The sequence below is a fragment of the Panthera leo genome, chromosome D3, assembly GCF_018350215.1.
Source record: "Panthera leo isolate Ple1 chromosome D3, P.leo_Ple1_pat1.1, whole genome shotgun sequence".
Lineage (NCBI taxonomy): Eukaryota > Metazoa > Chordata > Mammalia > Carnivora > Felidae > Panthera > Panthera leo.
Window position 1 is genome coordinate 43002114 of NC_056690.1, and position 26785 is coordinate 43028898.

Below are 26785 nucleotides of genomic sequence, written 5' to 3' on the forward strand. Positions count from 1 at the left end.
CCCTCAAGAAAGTAGGGACAGACGGATCATACCTCAAGACCACAAAAGCCATATACAAGAGACCCAATGCTAATATCATCTTCAATGGGGAAAAGCTGAGAGCTTTCCCCCTAAGGTCAGAAACAAGACAGGGATGTCCACTCTCACCACTGTTATTCAACATACTATTGGAAGTCTTAGCCTCTGCAATCAGACAACACAAAGAAATAAAAGGCATCCAAATCAACCAGGAGGCCAAAGTTTCACTCTTTGCAGATGACATGAAACTCTATATGGAACACCCAAAAGATTCCACCAAAAAACTGCTAGAACTGATTCATGAATTCAGCAAAGTAGCAGGACATAAAATCAATGTACAGTAACCAGTTGCATTCCTATACACCAACAATAAAGCAACAGAAAGAGAAATCAAGGAATCGATCCCATTTACAATTGCACCAATAACCATAAAATACCTAGGAATGAATCTAACCAGAGGTGAAAAATCTGTACACTGAAAACTATAGAAAGCTTATGAAAGAAATTGAAGAAGACACAAAAAAACGGAACAAAGATTCCATGTTCCTGGATAGGATGAACAAATGTTGTTAAAATGTCGATACTACCCAAAGCAGTCTACATATTCAATGCAATTCCTATCAAAATAACACCAGCATTCTTCACAGAACTAAAAAACACAATCCTAAAATCTGTATGAAACCAGAAAAGCCCCTGAATAGACAAAGCAATCTTGAAAAAGAAAAACAAAGCAGGAAGTATCACAATCTGGGACTTCAAGCTGTATTACAAGGTTGTAATCATCAAGACAGTATGGTACTGGCACAAAAACAGACACTCAGATCAATGGAACAGAATAGAGAACTCAGAAATGGACCCACAAACGTGTGGCCAACTAATCTTTGACAAAGCAGGAAAGAATATCCAATGGAATAAAGACAGTGTCTTCAGCAAGTGGTGCTGGGAAAACTGGACAGCGACATGCAGAAGAATGAACCTGGACCACTTTCTTACAACCATACACAAAAATAAACTCAAATTGATGAAATACCTAAATGTAAGATAGGAAGCCATCAAAATTCTCAAGGAGAAAGTAGGCAAAAACCTCTTTGATCTTGGCCGCAGCAATTTCTTACTCAACACGTCTCTGGAGGCAAGGGAAACAAAAGCAAAAATGAACTATTGGGACCTCATCAAAATAAAGCTTCTGCACAGCCAAGGAAACAATCAGCCAAACTAAAAGGTAGCCGACAGAATTGGAGAAGATATTAGCAAATGACATATCAGATAAAGGGTTCAGATCCAAAATCTATAAAGAACTTATCAAACTCAATGCCCAAAAAAACAAATAATCCAGTGAAGAAATGGGCAAAACACATGAATAGACATTTCTCCAAAGAAGACATCCAGATGGCCAACCAAGACATGAAAAAATGCTCAACATCACTCATCATCAGGGAAATACAAATCAAAACCACAATGAGATACCACCTCACACCTGTCAGAAGGGCTAACATTAACAACTCAGGCAACAACAGATGTTGGCGAGGAGGTGGAGAAAGAGGATCTCTTTTGCACTGCTGGTGAGAATGCAAACTGGTACAGTCACTCTGGAAAACAGTATGGAGGTTCCTCAGCAAATTAAAAATAGAACTACCCTATGACCCAGCAATTGCACTTCTAGTTTTTATCCAAGGGATATAGGCATGCTGTTTCCAAGGGGCACATGCACCCCAATGTTTATAGCAGCACTATGAACAATAGCCAAAGTATGGAAGGAGAGACCAAATGTCCCACGATGGATGAATGGATAAAGAAGATGTGAGATATATATATACACATATACACACAATGGAATATTACTGGGCAACCAAAAAGAATTAAATCTTACCACTTGCAACTACATGGATGGAACTAGAGGGTACTATGCTAAGCAAAATTAGTCAGAGAAAGACAAAAATCATGACTTCATTCATATGAGGACTTTAAGACACAGAACAGATTAACACAAGGAAAGGAAACAAAAATAATATAAAAACAGGAAGGGGGACAAAACAGAAGAGACTCTTAAAGATGGAGAACATACAGAGGGTTACTGGAGGGGTTATGGGAGGGGGGATGGGCTAAATGGGTAAGGGGCATTAAGGAATCTACTCCTAAAATCATTGTTGCACTATATGCTAACTAACTTGGATGTAAATAAAAAAAGTAAAATTAAACTAAAAAAATAATAATAAAAATTAAAAAACAGCTTTGGTCTCATTCAAGTTGATAAAAAATATCACTTTTCCTTTATCTAGCTCAAGCTGTAAAATGTTAAATAGTGAGACTATAAAACTCAACAAAAGAAACAACTGGGGAAGGCATTCTTTGTGAATGGACATGAAACCTTACAGGTAAAGTTGGAAATCTTATGCCGCATAGTACATTTTTTTTTATTTTTTTTTTATTTTTTTTTTATTTATTATTATTTTTTTTATTTATTTTTGGGACAGAGAGAGACAGAGCATGAACGGGGGAGGGGCAGAGAGAGAGGGAGACACAGAATCGGAAACAGGCTCCAGGCTCCGAGCCATCAGCCCAGAGCCTGACGCGGGGCTCGAACTCACGGATCGCGAGATCGTGACCTGGCTGAAGTCGGACGCTTAACCGACTGCGCCACCCAGGCGCCCCTACATTTTGTTTTTTAAATGAGACGCTTTCTCTCATCTCTTAAGAATTAAAAAATGTTTTTCCTACCTTGCTATTTCTCCCACTGTCGCTATTTTCATTGTCAAGTGAACTCACTTTTTTCATTAACAAATCAAGCAAGATGAGAATGTCCATTATTTGAGCAGATGCCTGCAAATATCTCCAGAGGTGGAAGAGCAAGTACGAATATGTCATGTTGATTCTGGATTTCTTTCTTCTAGGGTGTCCATCATTCTTGAGTATTAGATATTTTTGCATATTTAGGAGATGTGCAGTAAAAAGTTTCATGAAGTAATGGTTGTGGTTCTTCTCACTGAGAGAACAAAAGTTTTAACCATCCTTGTGAATTCAAGGCTGAGTCAATTTAGACAAGGAAAGTAGAAAGAATGCCAAGTTTTGGCAATGGATTCAAATACTTTATCAAGGAATAAATTGTCTGTGGTTGGAACACCAAACATGAAGCTTAGAAGCAGTGGGTGAGGAAGGCAGGTAATATTTTGATTTCTATACAGGACTAACATACTGAAATATAGATGATATAGGCATACAATTTAAATTATAGATGAAAATTCTCACCTACATTCTTTGAGAGCAAGGGTCATAGATTAATCATTTTTACATCAGCCTATTTCCTTTACTCCAGGTGATTTCATCCATTCCCATGACTTAAATGTCAATGTATATCATGCCTAGGATATATGTCATTTAAATGTATGACTTCCAAATTTGTATCTCTAACCTGGACCATTTTGTTGAGCTCCATGCTAGCACGTCTAAGTATTTAACCTGGATATTTAACAGGAATCTTAAAATGAACATGTCCACAGCAGAATTCTTTATTTTCCCCTGAAATCCTGCTCCACACAGCATTTTCCATTCCTGGTCATGAAACTACTACCCAATTACTGAAGCCCCAGATACATCATCCTCATTCTGCCTTTTCTCTTTTATCACCATCACTCACCTCGTCAGCAACTTCTACTGGCTCTACTTCCAGAATGTTACTCTTATCCACCCACTGTTTTCCATGTTCACTACTGCCACCTTTATCCAAGCACCATGAGTCCTTGCCTTTTCTATCGCAGCAGCATAATTGCTATCACAGCTTTCCCTCTCCACCTGCTACAAACTCTTCCAAATAGTAACTTCAAATATCAACCAAATAATGTCACTGAACTGTTTTGTCACTACAGACAGAAAAAAATCCCAACTCATCACCCTCACTTACAAGGCACTACATAATCTACCTTGACTCTCCAGGGTCTCACATCAGTTAGTAAGACCACTGAAGTAGGGCTGGCAACACAAGTTAGTGGGGAAGTCAACCTAGTTTTTAAAAACATTGAAAGGCCTTCAATGAAAGAGAATGTGTTTAGGGAAAAGGAGTTCCCCTACTCATTTTTAACGACTTTTCTAAGAGCTAGAGATTTTCACCTACAACATAATCAATTTGAGAGGAAAAAAAATCTAAGAAGGTGTTAATGAAAAAATGCTAAGCATCCCAAATTGCAAGTCCTCTTCAATAGGGAGCATAAGATCATTAGTGGAATTAACTTGGAATTGAATAGCTATTTTGGGACCCCACAGCACACACCCCAACTATCTTTCATCCAAAAATGTTATCTCTAACCTGTGACCATTCTTTCCCCAAACTGACCTCCTACAAGGCACTTGCAAAAAATCCTGCCTCAATATTTTATTTCTCTGTAGAATACCCTTTATCTTTACAAATCATCTTTACAAAAAATGAATTGTACTGAAAGTTCATTAAGGCATTATCGTGGGACCTCTTTCTAATATTAGCTGTTAAATCCTCAGGTTGTAATCAAATCCTTCGAGCACTTTATTACCTAAACAATATTGAGTGTGGCCTAAAACAGGTAATATTTTGCCAAACCCAGACCAATGGTGGGAGGTTTCAGGATGGGGCTCCAATGTGCATTTATTCATAGTTGTTGGTATTGCTTTTCAGAAGTTTCAATGGTGGTTTGAATTTCTCAAGGGTTACACTATGATTTCTCCTGTGTAGTGTTCTATAGCATCACTGATTAGCCACTTACAAGAGTATAAGCCCCCATCTTCTTAAAATAAATAGCCTGTAGTCTCCTAGGATCATGACAAAGTACCATACAGTAGGTGGCTTAAACAATAGAAATTTATTTTCTTACAACTCTGGAAGCTACAAGTCCCAGATCAAGCTGCTAACAACATTGGTTTTGGGACACATCTCTCTTTTTGGTTTATGGACAGCCATCTTCTCATTGTATCCTCACATGGCCTCTTCTCTGTGCATGCCCAAAGAGAGAGACAGAGAGATAATCTCTGATATTTTCTCCTCTTCTAAGGATACCAGTTCTATCAAGTTACAGTTCCAACCTTATGACTTCATTTAAACTCAATTACCTACTTAACGGCCCAATCTCTAAAGATGGTCACACAGAGGATTATGGCTTCCACATATGAATTTTGGAGAGGACACAATTCAATCCCTAACAAAGAGACTTTGCAATATTGGGAGGAGCATCTTAACAGAAATCTCCAGTTAAAACCATATAATCCGAACAACTGAAGTATGGGCTAAAAGTGGTGTCACAAATCTGGCACTAGGGGACACGTAAACTGAGCTGAACTATATAGACAGCAATGTAAATCTAGTTAATGCCAGTCAGAGCAAAATATCATAATTTCAGTTTTAAACACAATAATGTGCTGTTTTTTACTTGTAGCAAGAATTACTATCAATCTCCATTCATTGGGCCAGAGACCCTTGTGGTGTTACCAAAAGCCTTGCCCATCATGTAGCACACTACCTACACTTGTGAGTTCATTATGCCAGATTTTTCATTGTTCAAATTAACTCTGATTATAAGTTAGGGATAAATAAAGTAAACAAGCATGCAAAGTTTGGGTTTTTTTTTTCTTTCAGAGAAGAGAAGATTTAATTCACTGTAGGAGTAATTTACTAAATAGTACTTCAGCTTCTTACTAATTAAAGAGTGACTCAGGTCATGCATTTAAGTGCACACAGCCCCAGATGTCTCATAAGTCAACAACACTACATAAACAACACCATTCTATCCTGAATTGAGCACGTTGAACACTGGCAAAGTTCAAATTTGCTAGAATCCGTACTTTGTAACCTGCACTCCATTTCAATCATCTCAAGTAAGGAAAGTTTGCTGGCATACATTTTTTTCTTTGTTGATTCTCTGGTATAACACAACTGTTCAGCCACACTAATAACTTTGACAATATCCAAAACTACCTCATCAATTTATGAAAGCAGTAGAGCTTTACTAAGCCATAACTCTTTAATTGGAGTCAAATAGCTGTTTCTTTGACACTAAGTGTTGCCCACCTAGATTTTGTAACCTAATTTCCTTAGCTAATGAGAACAGTGTGTCACAGTAGATAGAAGTTGGTCTGAAAATTAAAGCAGCAAATGTAACGGAGTTTTCTGTTCCAGGGAGAGTTACTTTGAAATCCAATAAGGACAACACTGATTAAAAAGGAGGTAGTTTAGGTTTCACTAGGACTTCCAGCATGTATATTCTTGCATATACAAATGATGAGACCAGTACATAAAGTTAGTCATAATCAAGGAAGCTGTTCACTTATATAATCACTTTCACTCCCAGGTTAATGGTATAGCTGAAAATTGACGTCTAAAAATGGCTACTAAAATAATTCAGGCATCAGGTAAGAATTTGGAGCTGAACAAAGTATAGGATAGTTGCTTATAAAATAGAATATTCAGAATTACACAAAACCATATAACACCATCATTTACAGTTGGAAGCTTGTTGAAGCTCCCTGGGGTATTTTGTAAGTAAAATTAGGCCTTAAGTGTCTGTGAAATTATGAACCTTTGCACGCATTAATTTGCATAAGTATAAATAACTTTCTGAATCTAGATCCAGCCTCTATCACTACCTCTGAATTACAGTGTCAACTTTACCTCAGCAGAGTATTTCAACAAACACCATCAATGAATACTGAGGCCTTTTATGTGCCAAACACTGCTCGTGTGTATGAGCTGACAGCTGAGAGCAGGAATAGACAATAAGTAAGTTTTAAAAAAACAGACTAAATGATTCCAGATGGTGGCTCATGTAATAAACAATTAAGAAAGTAATAAGTTAGAAAGTAATAGGGTAGGAAGACATACTATAAATAGAGTGGTCAGAAAACCCCCTTCTGGACATAGGACACTTAAGCTGAGAACTTTTAGTTTAAGAAGAACTTTTAGATAAGAAGGAACCATCCATGTGAAGACAATGGAAGAGTGTTCGAGGCTTTTGAAAAATCTGAAATGAATTGGAACATGGCATTCTTGAGGAATAGTAAGAGGGCCAGTGTGTCTCAGTGTAGAAAGTAAGAATGGTAGAAAGGAGTTAAGGTCAGGAAGCTAATTTAATAACATGTGGCCCAATCCTAATGTCTACAGGAAGGGAGGACACTAGGGAAGGATAAATTTCTAACTTCCTATCCAGGAGTAGGGAGAAGCAAAAACAGAGCTTCAAGGCTGCTAGAATAGAATGACCTCCTCTGTGCTCCCTTAATATTATAATTATTATTCTTGCTAGAGAAGGGGCCAGCAAGCTTTTTATTTCTCAAGCAGGGGCTGGGAAAAGGATAAGTTACAAATATTTTAGTCTTTATGGATAAGTTACAAATATTTTAGTCTTTAAAGGCTCTTTTTAAACTATTCAATGTTGAGGGCACCTGGATGGCTCAGTTAGTTAAGCATCAGACTCTTTGATTTTGGCTCCAGTCTTGGTTTCATGGTTTGTGAGTTCAAGCCCACCTCAGGCTCAGCACAGAGCCTGCTTGATATTTTCTCTCTCCCTCTCTCTCTGCCCCTCCCTGCTCACTCTCTGTCTCTTAAAATAAATAAACTTAAAAAAAAACTATTCAATGCTGCTGTTACATATATGAATGAATGAAGGTGACTGTGTTCCAGTAAAACTATATTTATAAAAACAAGCAGTGGCCACCTTTGACCTGCAGGTTTGCTGATCACTATTCTAAAATCTCTAAAGAATTTAACATCTGTGCAGTTCACTTCTATATCAAAAATATTATCATTCTAATGTAGTATCTCTTTAAGAACACCAGGTTACTTTTATTCTACTGATGCTAACTGAAAAAGAAATTCTCTATGAAAGATTTGAGTTCCAAACATTTAATGCTTAAATTAATTTGCACATCCTCAACTGATACATGTTGTCAAGGAGGCTCCCACACTATGTTTTCATTATCTCACTTTTCCCATCATTCATATAGATGGCTCCTTGGTAATTTCATCCTTCATTTCAAAACTCTTGTTATGAGGCAATAGACCATTAATGCGGCACATAGATCTTCCTGAAATCTAGATGAAGAACTTAATGAAGCTACAGGACACAAAATAATTGCCAGTAGAATACATTTTCCTAAATCCGTTATGGTATTATCAACAGTTTAATGGTAGTATATTTCCATGTAGGCTGTATACCAGGGAAGTATTAATAAAATTATACTATTTACATAAATCACTATATCAGGGAAGAATTATGTGTTTGTCACAACCAAAACACACAAAAAGGGATCAAATGACACTTTTAAAAATGATGATTGAATCCCAAGCTAAGAATATAGAAAAATGGATAATTTCATGGATGAGTTTTAGGTCAGAATAGGTCCATCAAATGCCAATGTTTCTTGCTCCAAAATGTCACTTTGGCTTAACCCCTTGTTTTCTTTTTTCTTTTTTTTTTTGACATTTATTTATTATTGAGAGACAGAGAGACACAGAGCATGAGCAGGGAAGGGGCAGACACAGAATCTGAAGCAGACTCCAGGCTCTGAGCTGTGAGCACAGAGCCCAATGCAGGGCTCGAACTCACAAACTGCAAGATCATGACCTGAGCTGAAGTCGAACACTTAACCAAATGAGCCACCCAGGCACCCCACTAACCCCTTGTTTTCTTGCAGACAGCTCCTCACTTAGATCAGGTCCTCCTCTCTCTATGCCTGGTATTAAAGTACTTTTTGTTTACCTCTAAGTCTCTTATTTCTAAGTTAGCCTTTTTTCCCCATAACCCCTAGAACAATCTCTAAATAATATTTTCATCAGTATTTTGCCACTTTGCTTAAAACTTTTAGAGTAGCATGCTCACTTATATGTGGAATCTTAAAAACAAAACAAAACAGAACAAAAACAACAATAACAGCATCAAAACTCATAAATACAGAGAACCGATTGGTATTTGTCAGAGGCAGAAGGTAGGGGTATGGAAAATGGGTGAAGGGGATCAAAAGGTACAAAGTCCTGGGGATATAATGTACAGCACAGCAAGTACAGGTGAAAATACTGTATTGTATATTTGAAAGTTGCTAAGAGAGTAAATATTAAAAGTTCTCATCCCCAGAAAAAAAATTGTAACTATGTGAGGTGATGGATGTTAACTAGACTTATTGTGATTGTTTCACAATATATACAAATATTGAATCATTATGTTGTACATCTGAAACGAATATAATGTTATGTCAATTATATCTCAATTTAAAAAGAGATATAGTAGTGTATTTTATTCCCTACAGTCATGATTTTTAAAAAAATAATTATCACAGTTCACTATGTCAAAAAAAAAAATTCTAATTGAGAATAGAGATTTTCCCTAACAAGGTAACCATTTCTTATTCTTATTATTTGCCTACTACACTTAAATCTCATCTTTATTCTAATTCTCTGCTCAGCACAACTTCTCCATAGCCTCTGGTGAACAAATCCTTCCTTGGTCTTCCAGTGGTTAAGCCTTTCCCAACCTCACCAAGCAATAAGTCACTCCCTCTTCTCCCCTGCATAATGGTAAATATACCTCCAGTTTAAGATTATCCCATTGTATTACAATTATGTGTTTATTCATCTGTCTTTCCCCAAATGAACTACTCACTCTTAGAGTATAGGTTTCACATTCATCTCTTTATTCTTTTTGCCTGGTTCATAGTGGGCACTCAATATATGATTATTGAATAAATTAACACAGTTATCAGCAAAAAAAGTCTTCAGCTATGTCAAGGACTTATGTTCAACTTCACTATCTTGAAGATAAGAATTGCTTCTTCTTCTCCAGTGAGTGTAATTTCCAGAACTAAAACTGACTAAAGATATGCTCTGTAAAATTCTAACTCAGTAGGTCTGAAGGACAGGCTCAAGAATCAACCCTTTGCATTAGCATCCTTGACATTTTGTGGCAGATGGTCCATAGACACCAATTTGAGCAACTCTGAACTACAGTGTAAGTGTAGAACTTGGGTAAATGCCCTCAGGAGAGCACTGGAACAGGTTTAGATGCACTGTAGCCCTATATTATGGTTAGCTTCATGCATGGATGGATATATGAAATAACAGCATTTTCATTCAGATTTTACTACTGATTTATCTTTTTAAGTGGATTTTATTTTTACTGAAAATGTATTGGTTGATTTACATTCTGGGAAATAATACATAATAAACAAGAAAGAGGAGGGCAATATTTGAAGAACTGTAATGTCTCAATGGATAATGTTTGATTAATTTTTTTCTTTTAATTTTTTTGCTATTTAATGTTTATTTATTTTTGAGAGAGAGAGAGAGGCAGAGCGGGGGGTGGAGGGGTGGGAAAGAGACAGAGACACAGGATCCAAAGCAGACTCCAGGCTCTGAGCTGTCAGCACAGAGACCAATGCGGGGCTCAAACTCAGGAACTGCGAGCTCATGAGCTGAGCTGAAGTTGAATGCTTAACAGACTGAGCCACCCAGGCGCCCCAACATTTGATTAATTCTAATGGATTAGCTTTGATATTTTAGGAAAAGGCTTTTTGTGTTTTTTTAATGTTTACTTATTTTTGAGAAAGAGAGAGAGCAGAGGAGGGAGAGAGAGAGGGGGAAAAGGAGAATCCTAAGCAGGATACTCACTGCCAGTGCAGACCCCACCGAGGGCTCAAACCCACCAACCCTGTGATCATGCTCTGAGCTGAAATTAAGAGTCAGATGCTTAACAGACTGAGCCACCCAGGCACCCTGGAAAACGTTTTGATTACATTATCTGTCTTAGATTCAAAGACCTCCTAAGTTGTGCTCAAATGGGTGCCAGGGCTTTGTATAGACTTTTGTTCAAGTCCTTGCAAAGGAGTTTTTTTATCCAACTATTTATTCTTCATGATAATGGAGCACTGTTTTTTTCTTCCACAGTCTGTTGGCATGCACTACAGCTAGCTCCCTACAGCAGCTTCTAAGAAGAAAATCGATTCCACCACTAGAAACTGAAGTCTCAGAAATTCTGTCATGTCACATGTCACATGACATGAATTTTTGTTTAATTTTATTTTCTTTTTTTTTTTAATTTACAGCCAAATTAGTTAGCATATAGTGAAACAATGATTTCAGGAGTAGCTTCCTTAATGCCACTTACCCATTTAGCCCATCCCCCCCTCCCACAATCCCTCCAGCAACCCTCAGTTTGTTCTCCATATTTATGAGTCTCTTCTGTTTTGTCCCCCTCCTTGTTTTTATATTATTTTTGTTTCCCTTCCCTTATGTTCATCTCTTTTGTCTCTTAAAGTCCTCATATGAAAGATGTTTGTCTTTCTCTGACTGACCAATTTCGCTTAGCATAATATCCTCCAGTTCCATCCACGTAGTTGTAAATGGCAAGATTTAATTCATTTTGATTGCCGAGTATTACTCCATTGTATATATATACCACCTCTTCTTTATCCATTCATCCATCAGTGCACATTTGGGCTCTTTCCATACTTTGGCTATTGTTCATAGTGCTGCTATAAACATGTGCCTCTTCAAAACAGCACACCTGTATCCCTTGGATAAATACCTAGAAGTGCAATTGCTGGGTCGTAGGGTAGTTCTATTTTTAATTTGCTGAGGAACCTCCATACTGTTTTCCAGAGTGACTGAACCAGTTTGCATTCTCACCAGCAGTGCAAAAGAGATCCTCTTTCTCCGCATCCTCGCCAACATCCGTTGTTGCCTGAGTTGTTAATGTTAGCCATTCTGATAGGTGTGAGGTGGTATCTCGTGTTTTGATTTGTATTTCCCTGATGATGAGTGATGTTGAGCATTTCTTCATGTCTTGGTTGGCCATCTGGATGTGTTCCTTGGAGAAGTGTCTATTCATGTCTTTTGCCCATTTCTTCACTGGATTATTTGTTTTTTGGGTGTTGAGTTTGATAAGTTCTTTATAGATTTTGGATCTGAACCCTTTATCTGATATGTCATTTGCTAATATCTTCTCCAATTCTGTCAGTTCCATTTTAGTTTGGCTGATTGTTTCCTTCGCTGTGCAGAAGCTTTTTATTTTGATGAGGTCCCAATAGTTCATTTTTGCTTTTGTTTCCCTTGCCTCTGGAGATGTGTTGAGTAAGAAGTTGCTGCAGCGAAGATCAAAGAGGTTTTTGCCTGCTTTCTCCTTGAGGATTTTGATGGCTTCCTATCTTACATTCAGGTCTTCCATCCATTTTGAGTTTATCTTTGTGTATGGTGTAAGAAAGTGATCCAGGTTCTTCTGCATGTCGCTGTCCAGTTTTCCCAGCACCACTTGCTGAAGACACTGTCTGTATTCCATTGGATATTCTTTCCTGCTTTGTCAAAGATAAGTTGGCCATACGTTTGTGGGTCCATTTCTGGGTTCTCTATTTTGTTCCATTGATCTGAGTGTCTGTTCTTGTGCTAGTGAACAATCCAATTTTTTAAAACTGCCAACAAATTCATCGCAAAAACCACGATCTTCCAAAACAAGTCTGTGTTTTTCTATCTAGATCCAATCAAAGGACCAATTCATTGGAAGAATAATATACTTTTCATATTAAGGAGAAAAAATTTTTGAGACATTTAAGTATAAAATAAAGTTTCTGAAATACATACCTAGGGGACAACCTAGTGCCTTACAAATACCAGCCCATGTGAAAGTTTTTACAGGTTCAAAGGAAAATGAGAAAAAGAAGCCCCTTGGACAGGCATCAGTTGCTCCCTATTCACAGAGTCACATCTAGAACAGAGCAAAACCCAAATCAGAGCTAAGTCCCTTCTATCTCTATTAGGAGTTAAGTCTCATAATAGCTTCTATAATTCTTTACAAAATGTACCTATGTCAGGCCACTCTAGGAATAGTATTCTGAAAATGATTGTCCTTAATTAGGTCATCAGTATTGAGTGTTAAAGTCTTTGGTCACCACTAATTGTTATAAACTATGAGACCAAGAGTATAAGTGCTGATGCTGACCACTTCCTGCCAGCACTCTGTCCCTGGATCTCTGAGTGGGACTTCTCCCTGAGTGGAGCTGTAGGTGTGAACATCCCTCCCTGATTCTCTCTTCAGGTTAGATGGTCTGGGAATCACAGATTAACTCATGTCTTAGAATGTAGAAAAGATGTCCAGAAAGAAAGTTGCCCATGGTATAGAAAATATCCAGAAACTAATGGTTATCTACATTTACAAGTGACCAACTTAAGTTCCTATTCTCCTAGTCTCTTCCACTAGATCCCAAAGTAGTATAAAAAATAATTCAAAAATATCATTATTATTTCATAATATCCCATCTTATTCTGACTTGATTTAAGGTAGCCATGAACTGACACTTGGTAAGCACCTGTACATCATACAGTCTGTCTTAGTACTTTGCATATTGTCTCACTTATCCTAACAATTTGTTATATTTTAAATTTTCCATTTTATAGATGCTGATATCAAGGCTTCCTGAGATTAGCCTGAATATTACACAGAAGTAATATCTGGATTGAAACCTACATCTGTTAGACTTCAGCTTATTATAGCACCATACATTCAACACCTCAAAAAACTAAATCTCTATATGAGACTCTTGGGTAAATCTGTTTCTGCTGGCCTAAAAGCTGACTCAGGTATCAAGAGCAACATAAGAGGCCAAAATGACCTGTCATGTACCTACTGCGGCAAGAGGAACCTACATGGACAAGGTTGTAATCATTCAAAGCATTTGGGATTTTTTTTTCTTTTGTATGTAAATAATTTCAGACACATAGTGAAAAGTCCATCTTATTAGTTTTCAATCAAACAATGTGTGATTAAAACTTGTATTACTGCCAAGTGATAGCATTCAACTTGAACATACATTTCCCCCTAAGAGTCATCTCTAAATTACTTCTATATCTATTTATGTAATCTTTCATGAGAGGACAAAAATTTTGCAATATTGAAGATATTCATAACAAAATGCCACAGGCTATGTTGGTAATTTTAAGAGAAAAGCTTGGAAAATGACCCAGACCATAACAGTATCGGTGGAATAGGTACTTAGCATTCTAACATGACTAATTTGAAAGATATTTATTTAAAAGTAGAAGTTCTAGTGTATTTTGGTGTTTTAGAAAATATACCATGGTTAATAATAATATTGTTCTATTGATTTCATGACTTGAAGTTAAATTCAAATGCTAAAAATTACTAGTTCCAGAGTCTCATGGAATGGTAATACAATTGTAAAGATGATGGGGGGAAAAAAAACAATTGTAAAGATGATGAGAGAGACAGAGACCAAGAGAGATTATTCAGCATAAACAAACATCACCTAGGTTTTCCTTTGAAAATTTTGTTTTTAGGGGCGCCTGGGTGGCACATTCCAGTATGTATATGCCTTTTGATTTCGGCTCAGTTCATGATCTCATGATTCATGAGATCAAACCCTGCGTTGGGCTTTGCGCTGACAGTGTGGAGCCTGCTTGGGATTCTCTCTCTCTCCTTCTTTCTGCCCCTCCCCACTCATGCACTCTCTCACTACCTCTCTCTCAAAAACAAATAAACATTTTTTAATTTGCTTTTATGCCTAATAAGTCTTTTTTTTCTTTAATTTTGAGAGAGACAGCGCGAGCACGGGAGGGGCAGAGAGAGGGAGAGAAAGAGAATCCCAGGCAGACTCTGTGCTGCCAGTGCAAAGCTAGATGTGGGGCTCAAACCCATGAAGCTGGGAGATCATGACCTGAGCCAAAATCAAGAGTTGGACGCTTAACCGGCAAAGCCACCAGGCACCTCTTATGCCTAATGAATCTTGACTGCCATTTTAATAAAAGCAAGTAATCTGTTATTCATAGACCATAAATAAGTACTAAGTATGCATTTATACCAGTTTTTGTGATGTCAGGACCCAAGGATATAAGAATTCTAGCTAAAATTGTAGTGCTAGAATGAAGAAAAGGAGAAACATGCTGCATACTCTGGCACAGTCTGGACCCATCCATACATGGTACCTCTACAGCCATGTCTTCTTCTAAGAAAGTCACTCATAACTGATCATAGATTTTTTTTTCCCAAGCTAGTCCTCAGGGTGCCTTACAACTGTTCTCAACATAACAACCCCAGTTTACACTTTTAGCAGATTAAAGTTGTCATGAAAGATGAAGCGCATCTCCCATCCTAGAAGGTACATGGGCATCATTGACTCTAGAGGAGAAATGGACACCTGAGGTATCAGTTTGCACTCCCTCTGCCACCATCACATGTGAACCCACTGGGAGAGACATTACAATAGGTCCCATTCTCAGAGGAAGGGCAGGGCTGAGCACCATGGGTTATTGAATGGTTACTACATTTAGTTCTTAGAAAAACTCTTAGGTCTAGAGATTGTTTTTCTGCATTTTTCAGCTGGGGAAAGGATGTACAAAAAGGTTAAGTGAGTTATCTCAGGTCACAGAGCTGGGGTCTGCTACAAACACGTGTAGTTCCTTTCCTCACTAGGTAAGTGGTTGTAACGTGCAAATACAAAATTTATTGATATACATTAAGTTCATATTCACCCATCTCACTAAGTTTTGTTATTGTTTTTACATTTTTTCTCTTGATTAGTTTTATATTTCCCATATGTCCCATAATAGCAGCTGCAAAGAACGATCATCCTACCTTTATCCTTTTCAACTTCTATGCCTCTAATTTCTGTCTTTGGCCTAATTGCAATAGCTGGTGTCTTTAAGCAATGTTACCATGATAGCACTGATAGTGGAAATCCTAACCTTGTCCCACATGTTTATGGAAAAACAGTACTGCTTCCCACATCAATATTGATGTTAGCTTTGGGATTGAGCCCAATATATTTTTTATCAAGTTAAGAATATTTTATTTAAGGTTTTAAATCAAGAATGTACACAGACTTTTTTTTTAGCAGCTTTGAGATATAATGCACATGCCATTCAATCTAATGGCTTTTAGTATATTCACAGAATTGTGCAACCAGTAACACTCTGATTTTAGAATCTAATTTAGAATTTGATTTTCTACAGTTCAAAAAGAAACCTCAGACCCATTAGTAGTCACCCCCTTCCTGACCCCAGCCCCACACTAGGCAACCACCTATCTACTTTTGTTTCTATAGCTTTGCCTTTTCTGTATATTTTATGTAAACAGATCATACGATATGTGGCCTTTTATGGATGACTTACATCAAAATGTTTGCAAATGATCACATGATTCACCTTAGATCTATTACCGATCTAAGTATGCTAATATATTTTCTCATTGGAACCACCTTCACATTCTTGGAATGACTTCTTTAAATTGATGACTGAATTACCTTTGCTAGTAATTTATTTAGGATTTTTAAACGAATATTGTGTTGCATATTGTCTTTTATGATTTTTTGTTGTTGGAATTTAGTAACAATGTTTTATGTATACTACTTCATAGGATGGATTTGGAAGCTTTTCATCTTCACCTAGGTTCTGGAGCAATTTAACTAGTACTGGATTTATACCCTGTGAAACACCACAGAGTCCCTTTTAAAGGATTAACTCTTTAACAACATTGTTTCTTCTATGCTAGTCTTTCAAAGTTTTCCTCCCTTTCCTGGAATCTGTCTTGGTAAATTTTATTTTTCTAGAAAACTATCCATTTCAAAATATTTCAAATGTATGTTCATGAAGCTTAGAAAAACAGCCTCCTATGGTTCACTTAATTTCATCTGCAACTAAGGTTATTTTTTTCTCTTGTTTCTTCTTTAGCATGTTTGTGCTTTCTCCCTTTTTCTTGCCTACTTACCTGACATTTATTATTTTTTTAAGACCCAACTCAGATACACATGCTGCTCTACTATCTTTCAGTTTTTTAATTTATTGATTTCTACTTTACCTTACTAATTCCATACTTTGGCTTTCCTTTGGTCTTTTTCTAACTTCTCCAGTTATGTGTTTAATTCATTTATGATCATGCTTTCTTATTCATTAATATAAATACATAACATTTTATCCTCTGACCCTTACTATCAACTGTAAACCCCTGTGCTGTTATGTAGTATTTTCATCATCAATGAAATTATCACTCTATTTCATGAATTATAAATTATGAATTTTATGAATTATTGAAGAGGAAATGTCGACATTTCTATGTGGCGGGACTTTTTGTATTTATTGATTGATTGAAATATAGTTGATACACAGTGTTACATTAGTTTCAGGTGAAAAAAAATAGTGATTCAACAACTCTATACGTTATGCTATGTTTACCACAAGTATAGCTACCATCTGTCCCCATGCGATGCTATTACAATACCATTGACTATATTCTCTATATGCTATACCTTTCATCTCCATGGCCTGTTGAGTCCATAACTGGAAGCCTATGCCTCCCACTCCCTTTCACCCATTTTGCCCAACCCCTCAGCCCCCTCTCCTCTGGCAACCACCAATTCGTTCTCTACATTTATTAGTCTGTTTCTGCTTTGTTTGTTTGCTTTGATTTTTAAGATTCCACATATAAGTGAAATCATATGGTATTTGTCTGACTTATTTCACATAGCATAATACCTTCCAGGTCTATCCTTGTGATAAATGGCAAAATATCATTCTCTTTTATGACTACTATTTCACTATACATATATATATATATATATATATATATATATATATATATGTGCGTTCACTATACATATATATATATATATATATATATATATATATGTGCGTGTGTGTGTGTGTGTGTATTATCACCACATATATTTCATATAAATCATGCACATATCATTTAACATATAAATATATAATATATAGCACATATATACTATCTATAATATATATGAAATATACAATAAATCATTGTGAGATATATGTGTGTGTGCGTATATATACACATATATGACATATACAATAAATCATTGTGAGATATATGTGTGTGTGTGTGTGTATACATACATACATATATATATCTCACAATCAATTAATCTATGGATTTATTCATCTCTTTATCCATTCATGTACCAATGGACACTTGGGTGTTTTGTAAACCTTGGTTATTGTAAATAATGCTGTGATAAACATTGGGATGCACAAATCTTTTTGAATTAGTGTTTTTGTTTTCTTTGGGTAAATACTCAGTAGTGGAATTACTGGATCATATAATGTTTCTATTTTTAATTTTTGGAAGAACTTTCATATTCTTTTCCAAAGTGGTTGAACCAATTTACATTCCAACCAATAGTGCATGAGGGTTCCTTTTTCTTGTGGTGGGACTTTCTGACTTTCTGATTTTAAGTTCTAATTTACTGCATTCACATCATGAAATTTTGCCTAAATTCATTTTATTTTATGATAGCTATTGAAGTTTCCTTTGAGGCATACAATATAAAGAGTAGAGTAGAGTCACATTCCTTGTGACTATCCTAAGGCAGCTGAAAATAAGGCATATTACCTATTTTTAAGGGATAAAGTTCAATATGTATATCAAGTAAGTCTGCCTCATAAGTCTATCTTGTACTTCTATTTTTCATATCCCTAGTGTTTTTAATCCTTAGTTATTTTGCTCACTTGATTTTTTTGGTCCCTTTAATTCGTTATGGACAGAAAAAGATGAGTTAAAATCTATTATGACCACTGTGTTTCTAATTCTTCTTATAATTTCCTAGCATTTCCTTTATGAATGTTGATTTTATATTATTTAGGCCCTAACATTCATAACTGTTGTATATTTATTGGAAAGTGTGCCCATTGGTAGTAGTGGTTCCTTTTTTTGATGTATTTATTTTTTGCCATAAATTATATATAACTAGACCCAATTCTCAATGTTAATCCTTCTGCCATTATTTTCTTCTCATCATTTGGAAAACTAAAGCTCATCCTCTCATTATTTCTTCCAGAAAAATTCATGAGAACAATATTCTCTAAGTTCTTGCATATTTGATGTACATATATGCTGTCTTTACATTTGAATGACAGTTTGTCTGAATACAAAATTTGAGGGTCACACTTCTTTTCCTTGAAGACTAGTAAGACTTGTTCCATTATCAAATACTGCTATAAAACAATCTAAAGACAGGCTGATTTTTTTTTCATTTTAAGTGACTTGATTTTATTGCTTAGCTTCCCAAATGACTACTCTTTAGATCTTTGATGTCTCATTATTATCTGTTTATTTGCTGGCATATACTAAACTGCTGTCAAAAGTTACATAAACTCACTATGTAAGAGCTCAAAAAGGGTAGAGATTGTTTTCTTGCTAGGGTATCAATATTCCAGGTTAGGATTTAAAGGACTTCTAATCACGTGGTCACTCAGCTCTGGCTTCTTTGATCAATGTGGTCACAACAGCAGCCCATTGGAAGGAATGAGCATGGAGTAACCTCATGGAATGTTATGTGGACTATGTTAAAAATGGGACACATAATTTATGTTCACATGCCATTGACTAGAATGCAGTCGTATGACATAAAAGAGGCCAGAAATGTGTTTAAGTGTCCAAGATGAAAAATTTTAAAAGCTTTAGGTGGACATTATCAATTTTAGCCACAATCTGTTCCTGAGCCACCACATAGGCATGCAAATCCTACTGACCACACATGTAAAACATTCACTCCTCCCCAAGGGAAACACCCCAACATTATTCACCAATTGCATCTAATTCAAAGTCTAGGATTTCTGCATGATTTCTAGCCATTAAGGCCCAATTCTGGTTCCTTAAGGATTAATAATCTACAGAGTAAAAATACAAGTTATCTATCCTCCAGTCTCACAAAGAAAAACACATCTAATATGCAATAATGGAGTACAGACAAGATAACCACAATAACAATCTCCATTTAGAAAAGGAAAGAATGAGGGACGCCTAGATGGTTCAATCAGTTAAGCATATGACTTTTGATTTCAGCTCAGGTCATAATCTCACAGTTTGTGAGTTTGAGCCCCGCATTTGCTCTGTACTGACAGTGCAGAGCCTGGTTGGGATTCTTTCTCTCCCCTCTCTCTCTGCCCCTACACCACTTACTCTCTGTCTCAAAATAAAAAAAAAAAAAATTTAAAATTAAAAAGGAAGGGAAAGAATGAGAAACACACAGTAGTCATAGCAATGATGGAATCCAGTTGGGTAAGCATTGTGAAGTCTTAGCAAAGTTGGAAGTTTCTCAATTATACCTGCTCTCTCTGAAGACTTTGCTGTTTCCCAAATCCTCTTGCCCCACCCTCCAGAAGATTCTTTTTTGCCCCTTATCCATGGCCATATCTGAAGTGAACACTGGGAAGTATGACCCCCTTGGAAACTGTACAATGAAAGCAATGTGAGCTAGGATATAATACATCAAGGCCCAGCCCATACCCTTTCTATGTGCTATAATGGCAACCATGTGAACCACAGCAAAGGATTAATGATAATGTTGACTGGGCAAGTATCAGTAGCCTTTGGTGGAATAAGAATCCTGAATCCCTCAACAACTATGTGGAAAAGTGGTCCTCTTTCCTGAACTTGGAACATTTGACCTTGACCATTAGAAGAGAATTCCTTTGTATTTTGAATGTATTTGTTATAATAATCTAGCCTCTACTAATTAATATACAAATTAGTAACAGGAATGGGATAATACCATAACTCTGACTTAAAATATATGATACTGGTTTCGTGGTTAGGCAGTTGGTAGTAAAGAAACAGACATTATAAGCTAAAAAGCTGCAGACCCATGCTGTGCTGGGGAAAACCATTAAATATGCTTCATTCCACTGAATAAAACCATGACACATGGCCACTCCCAAACTAAGCAGAGAAGTATGATCTAGCTCTGTGCTCAGGAGTAGGAAGAAAAGGTTTGGTAGTCAGCAGTCTCTGGTATAGCATTCTGTATTCTTTTTTTTTTTTTTTTTTTTTTTTGAGACTTGGTATGCCCATTTACTCTGCAGATTTAATGCATAAAGAGTATTTTCAGAATTCTTTATTCTGGTCTAATATTTCTATTTTCTTCTTCAGGGCCTCCATTTAAACTTACATTTTATTTGCCTTGAGTATGTTCAATATCTACACCTACATTCAATCCAGGCCACTTATAAAGGGGCTAAGCTATCAAGAAGTATTCCATGAAAAGAATTATTGTGGAAAATTCATGAAAGTTTTCACAGGAGTTACTACACAAATGATAAAGAAAACTAAGCAGTTGTGGATAATATTATGTACCTGGTAGATTCATATACTGATACTCAATCTTGACCTGATGCTTTATTATCATTACTTTATACTTAATTTTTCAAAACATGACACACACTTAAAAAAATAAATCTTCTGAGGCAACATTCTCCAAGTAATACAGCATTCCCCCAATTTGTCCACTCTGAACACAAAAACCTTGGCTACAAAACGTGAGTATAATATATCTGTAGTAATTACACCCTATGAAGTCAACAAAAGAGGCATTGAGAACACCTAAATGACTCCCATGAAAAAAAGAACAAAATGGAGACCAAATTACCAAATAAGCAAATATGTATAAAACTATGAATGCTACAGTAGGATTGAGATATGAATGTTCTCATAACAATCTACTTATTTTAAATAAGCCAACCAAGGCTATCACAACAGGGTCTATTCTGGTTCTCTGGATTTTTCTTTTTTGCTCACTGGCAACTTTCTCCTATTCCTTTTCTGTATGTCTACCAAATTATTCTAAGTGGAGACATGACTCTCCTATGCCAGATTCTTTGTTATTATTATTTATTAAAATTATTCCAGAGGAGAGGAGCCAAGATGGTGGAACACCATGGAAGCTTTTTGTGTGACTCGCGCCCATGAAATACAGCCAGACCAACACTAAACCATCCTACACACCTAGAAAACCGATTGGAACATTAACACAACAATCTGCACAACCTGAACCACAGAATTCAGCAGGTACACAACACAAAGAGCTGAACTTGGGGAGCAAGAAGCCCCGAAAGATAGGGAACCCCTTTTGTGGGCGGAGAGACGCTGGAGACTGGGGAGGAGGGGGGCATACGGGAAAAGCACACCTCCCCAAAAGCAGCTGGAGAGAAAGTGGAAAATTGGAAACAGCTGCAGGAACTAAACTAAAAAGGGAGAAACGAGAAAGGAGAGGGTTTAAATGCCATTAAGATTGTAAACAAGGGGAGCTCAAAGGCTGCAACTCTGCAGCTTGATACCTGGTAATGCTCTGGTGGGAAAGGTGAATCCCCAGGAACAGAGTGGGGTCCGGGAGGTTCTCAGGCCACATGGGGAAAAGCGGTTCCACTGCTGGAAGGACATTTGGTAGAGACTGTTGAAGCCACCTGGAGCAGGTCAAAGCTGCAGTCCTCTGGAAGTAAGGGGCCGGGGAAAATAGCTGCATCTGAGACAAATCTTGGGAGAGAGGTACTGCCTGGGGCATAGTCATGGAGAGTGGAAAAGCGGGAGTGAACTAGAGCTGAAGACAGAAGACCGGTGCATGATTTCTGATCCGGGAAAACACACTGGGTGGCTGGGTGGCGCCATTTTTCACCACTCCCGTGTATGCGCACCAACAAGCACTGCAACAATCCACCCCAGTAGGCTAGCAGCGCCATCTAGGGGAGAGCGGAGCTGTTACACCGAGCCCTACCCAACTGGGCCAACTTCGGTCTTCAAGAACAAAAACCTCACCGCCGGCTTAATTTATGGACTCTAAAGAGCTACATGGACTGACCTCTAGGGGAAAACAAAGCAATTTCAGTCCTAATTCAATCTGTTAGCAGGTTCATCTATTCAACTTTTTTTCTCTCTCAGTTCTTTTTTCTCTTTTACAATTCTTTTTCTTGAACACAGAAAGAGAAAAAACTCATTTTTATTTTCAATTTTTATTAAAAATATGTCTTTAATTTTTTTACTATTTTTTCTACTTTTATGTAAATTTTTTCAAATTCTACTTTACTTCCATCATTTTATTTTAGCCTACTACAGTGTACTCACCTTTTCAAATTTTCGAACAATTTCCTTTTTTTCTTTTTCTTTTTTTTCTCTTTTTCATTTTCTTTAATGAAGAAAAAGAAAAACTTCATTCTTACTCTCAATTTCTTTTAAAATATTTTTATTTAATTTTTATTCCTATATTTTTGGCTTTTATGTAAATTTTTCAAATTCTATCTTACTCCTATCATTTTATTTCAGTCTACTACAGTGTATTCACTTTTTCAAACTTTCAAATGATTTCTTTTTTTTGTCTTTTCTTTTTTCTTTTTTTATCTTTCTTTTTCATTTCTTTTCTATTTTCTTAAATACAGAAAATGAAAAAATTCATATTTTCTTTAATTTTTATTAAAAAATATTTTTCTATAATTTTTTCTACTATATTCTCTCCTTTTGTGTATTTTTGTCTAGTGTATTAATTTTTTCAAATTCTCAAACAATTTCCTTTTTTTCTGCCCCCCTTTTTTTGTTTTTGCTTTGTTTTCATATTTGTTTTTGTTTTTGTTTTGTTTCTCAAATCTGTCAAATCACTTTCTACACCCAGACCAAAACACAACTAGGATCTAGCATCATCTATTCGATTTTTATGTTTGTGTGTTTTTAATTATTAATTTTAATATTTTTTAATTTCAATTTTTCTATCTCATTCTTTTTCTCCCTTCAAAACGACAAACGAAGGAATTCACCCAAAAAGAAAGAGCACGAAGAAAACGACAGCCAGGGATTTAACCAACACAGACACAAGCAAGATGTCTGAACCAGAATTTAGAATCACAATAATAAGAATACTACCTGGAGTCAAGAATAGATTAGAATCCCTTTCTGCAGAGATAAAAGAAGTAAAAAATAGCCAGAATGAAATTAAAAATGCTATAACTGAGCTGCAATCACAGATGGATGCAGCAGCGGCAAGGATGGACAGGCCAGAACAGAGAATCAGCGATACAGAGGACAAACTTATAGAGAATAACAAAGCAGAAAAACAGAGGGATATTAAGGCAAAAGAGCACGATTTAAGAATTAGAGAAATCAGTGACTCAGTAAAAAGGAACAACATCAGAATCATAGGGGTCACAGAAGAGGAGGAGAGAGAAATAGGGGTAGAAGGGTTATGTGAGCAAATCATAGCAGTTAACTTTCCTAACCTGGGGAAAGACACAGACCTCAAAATCCAGGAGGCACAGAGGACTCCCATTAGATTCAACAAAAAACGACCATCAACAAGACATATCATAATCAAATTCATAAAATACTCAAGCAAGGAGAGAATCATGAAAACAGCAATGGAAAAAAAAGTCCTTAACCTAAAAGGGAAGAAAGATCATGTTTGCAGCAGATCTATCCACAGAAACTTGGCAGGCCAGAAAGGATATATTCAGTGTGCGGAATCAGAAAAATACGCAGCCAAGAATTCTTTATTCAGCAAGGCTGTCATTCAAAATAGAAGGAGAGATAAAAAGTTTCCCTGACAAACAAAAATGAAAGGAGTTTGTGACCACTAAACCAGCCCTGCAAGAAATTTTAAGGAGGACTCTCTGAGGGGAGAAAAGATGAATATATATGTGTGTGTGTGTGTGTGTGTGTGTGTGTGTGTGTGTGTGTAAATACCAAAAGCAACAAAAGATTAGAAAGGAACAGAGAACACCACCAGAAACTCCAACTCTACAAGCATCATAATGGCAATAAATTCATATCTTTCAGTACTCACTCTAAACGTCAATGGACTCAATGCTCCAATCAAAAGGCATAGGGTAACAGAATGGATAGGAAAACAAGACCCACCTATATGTTGTTTACAAGACACCCACTGTAGACTGAAGGACACCTTCAGATTGAAAATAAGGGGATGGAAAACCATCTATCATGCTAATGGTCAACAAAAGAAAGCCAGAGTAGCCATACTTGTATCAGACAATCTAGACATTAAAATAAAGACTGTATCAAGAGATGCAGAAGGGCATTATATCATAATCAAGAGGTCTATCAACCAAGAAGACCTAACAATTGTAAACATTTATGTGCCAAATTTCAGAGCACCCAAATATATAAATCAATTAATCACAAATATAAAGAAACTCATTGATACTAATACCATATTAGTAGGAGACTTCAACACCCCACTCACAGCAATGGACAGATCATCTAATCAAAAAATCAACAAGGAAACAATGACTTTGAATGACACATTGGACCAGATGGACTTAACAGATATATTCAGAACATTTCATCAGAGAGCAGCAGAATATACATTCTTCTCCAGTGCACATGGAACGTTCTCCAGAACAGACCATATACTGGGACACAAATCAGCCCTAAGTAAGTACAAAAAGATTGAGATCATACCGTGCATATTTTCAGATCACAATGCTATGAAACTTGAAATCAAGCACAAGAAAAAATTTGGAAAGGTAACAAATACTTGGAGACTGAAGAACATCCTACTAAAGAATGAATGGGCTAACCAAGCAGTTAAAGAAAAAATTAAAAAGTATATGGAAGTCAATGAAAATGACAGCACCACAACCCCAAACCTCTGGGACGCAGCAAAGGCGGTCATAAGAGGAAAGTATAGCAATCAAGTCCTTCCTAAAGAAGGAAGAAAGATCTCAGATACACAACCTAAACTTATGCCTTAAGGAGCTGGAAAAAGAATAGCAAATAAAACCCAAAACCAGCAGAAGACAGGAAATAATAAAGATTAGAGCAGAAATTAATGCTATTGAAACCAAAAATAAACGGTAGAACAGATCAATGAAACCGGAAGCTGGTTCTTTGAAAGAATTAACAAAATTGATAAACCATTAGCCACTTTGATCAAGAAGAACAAGGAAAGGACCCAAATAAGTAAAATCAAGAATGAAAGAGGAGAGTCACAACCAACAGAGCAGAAATAAAAACAATAATAAGAGAATATTATGAGCAATTATATGCCAATAAAATGGGCAATCTGGAAGAAATGGACAAAATTCCTAGAAACATATACACTACCAAAACTGAAACAGGAAGAAATAGAAAATTTGAACAGACCCATAACCAGTAAGGAAATCAAATAAGAAATCAAAAATCTGCCAAAAACAAGAGTCAAGGGCCAGATGGCTTTCCAGGGGAATTCTACCAAACATTTAAGGAAGAATTAACAGCTATTCTCTTGAAACTGTTCCAAAAAATAGAAATGGAAGGAAAACTTCCAAACTCTTTCTATGAAGCCAGCATTACCCTCATTCCAAAACCAGACAGAATCCCACTAAAAAGGAGAACGATAGAACAATTTCCCTCATGAACATGGATGCAAAAATCCTCAACAAGATATTAGCCAACGGGATCCAACAATACATTAAAAAAATTATTCACCACGGCCAAGTGGGATTTATACCTGAGATACAGGACTGGTTCAATATCCACAAAACAATCAATGTGATTCATCACATCAATGAAATAAAGGACAAGAACCACATAATCCTCTCAATAGATGCAGACAAAGCATTTGACAAAATACAACATCCTTTCTTGATAAAAACCCTCAAGAAAATATAGACAGAAGGATCATACCTCAAGACCATAAAAGCCCTATACAAAAGACCCAATGCTAATATCATCCTCAATGGGGAAACACTGAGAGCTTTCCCCCTAAGGTCAGAAACAAGACAGGGATGTCCACTTTCACCACTGTTATTCAACATACTATCGGAAGTCTTAGCTCTGCAATCAGAAAACACAAAGAAATAAAAGGCATCCAAATCGGCCAGGAGGAGATCAAAGTTTCACTCTTTGCAGATGACATGAAACTCTATATGGAAACCCAAAAATTCCACTAAAAAACTGCTGGAACTGATCCATGAATTCAGCAAAGTAGCAGGATATAAAATCAATGCACAGTAATCGGTTGCATTCCTATACACCAACAATGA

At 36.5% G+C, this 26785-nt stretch overlaps 1 pseudogene; it reads right to left on the minus strand.

Moving 5' to 3' along the window:
- Nucleotides 1-5406: 5406 nt before the first annotated feature.
- Nucleotides 5407-5541, minus strand: LOC122204299 (annotated as a pseudogene).
- Nucleotides 5542-26785: the final 21244 nt, after the last annotated feature.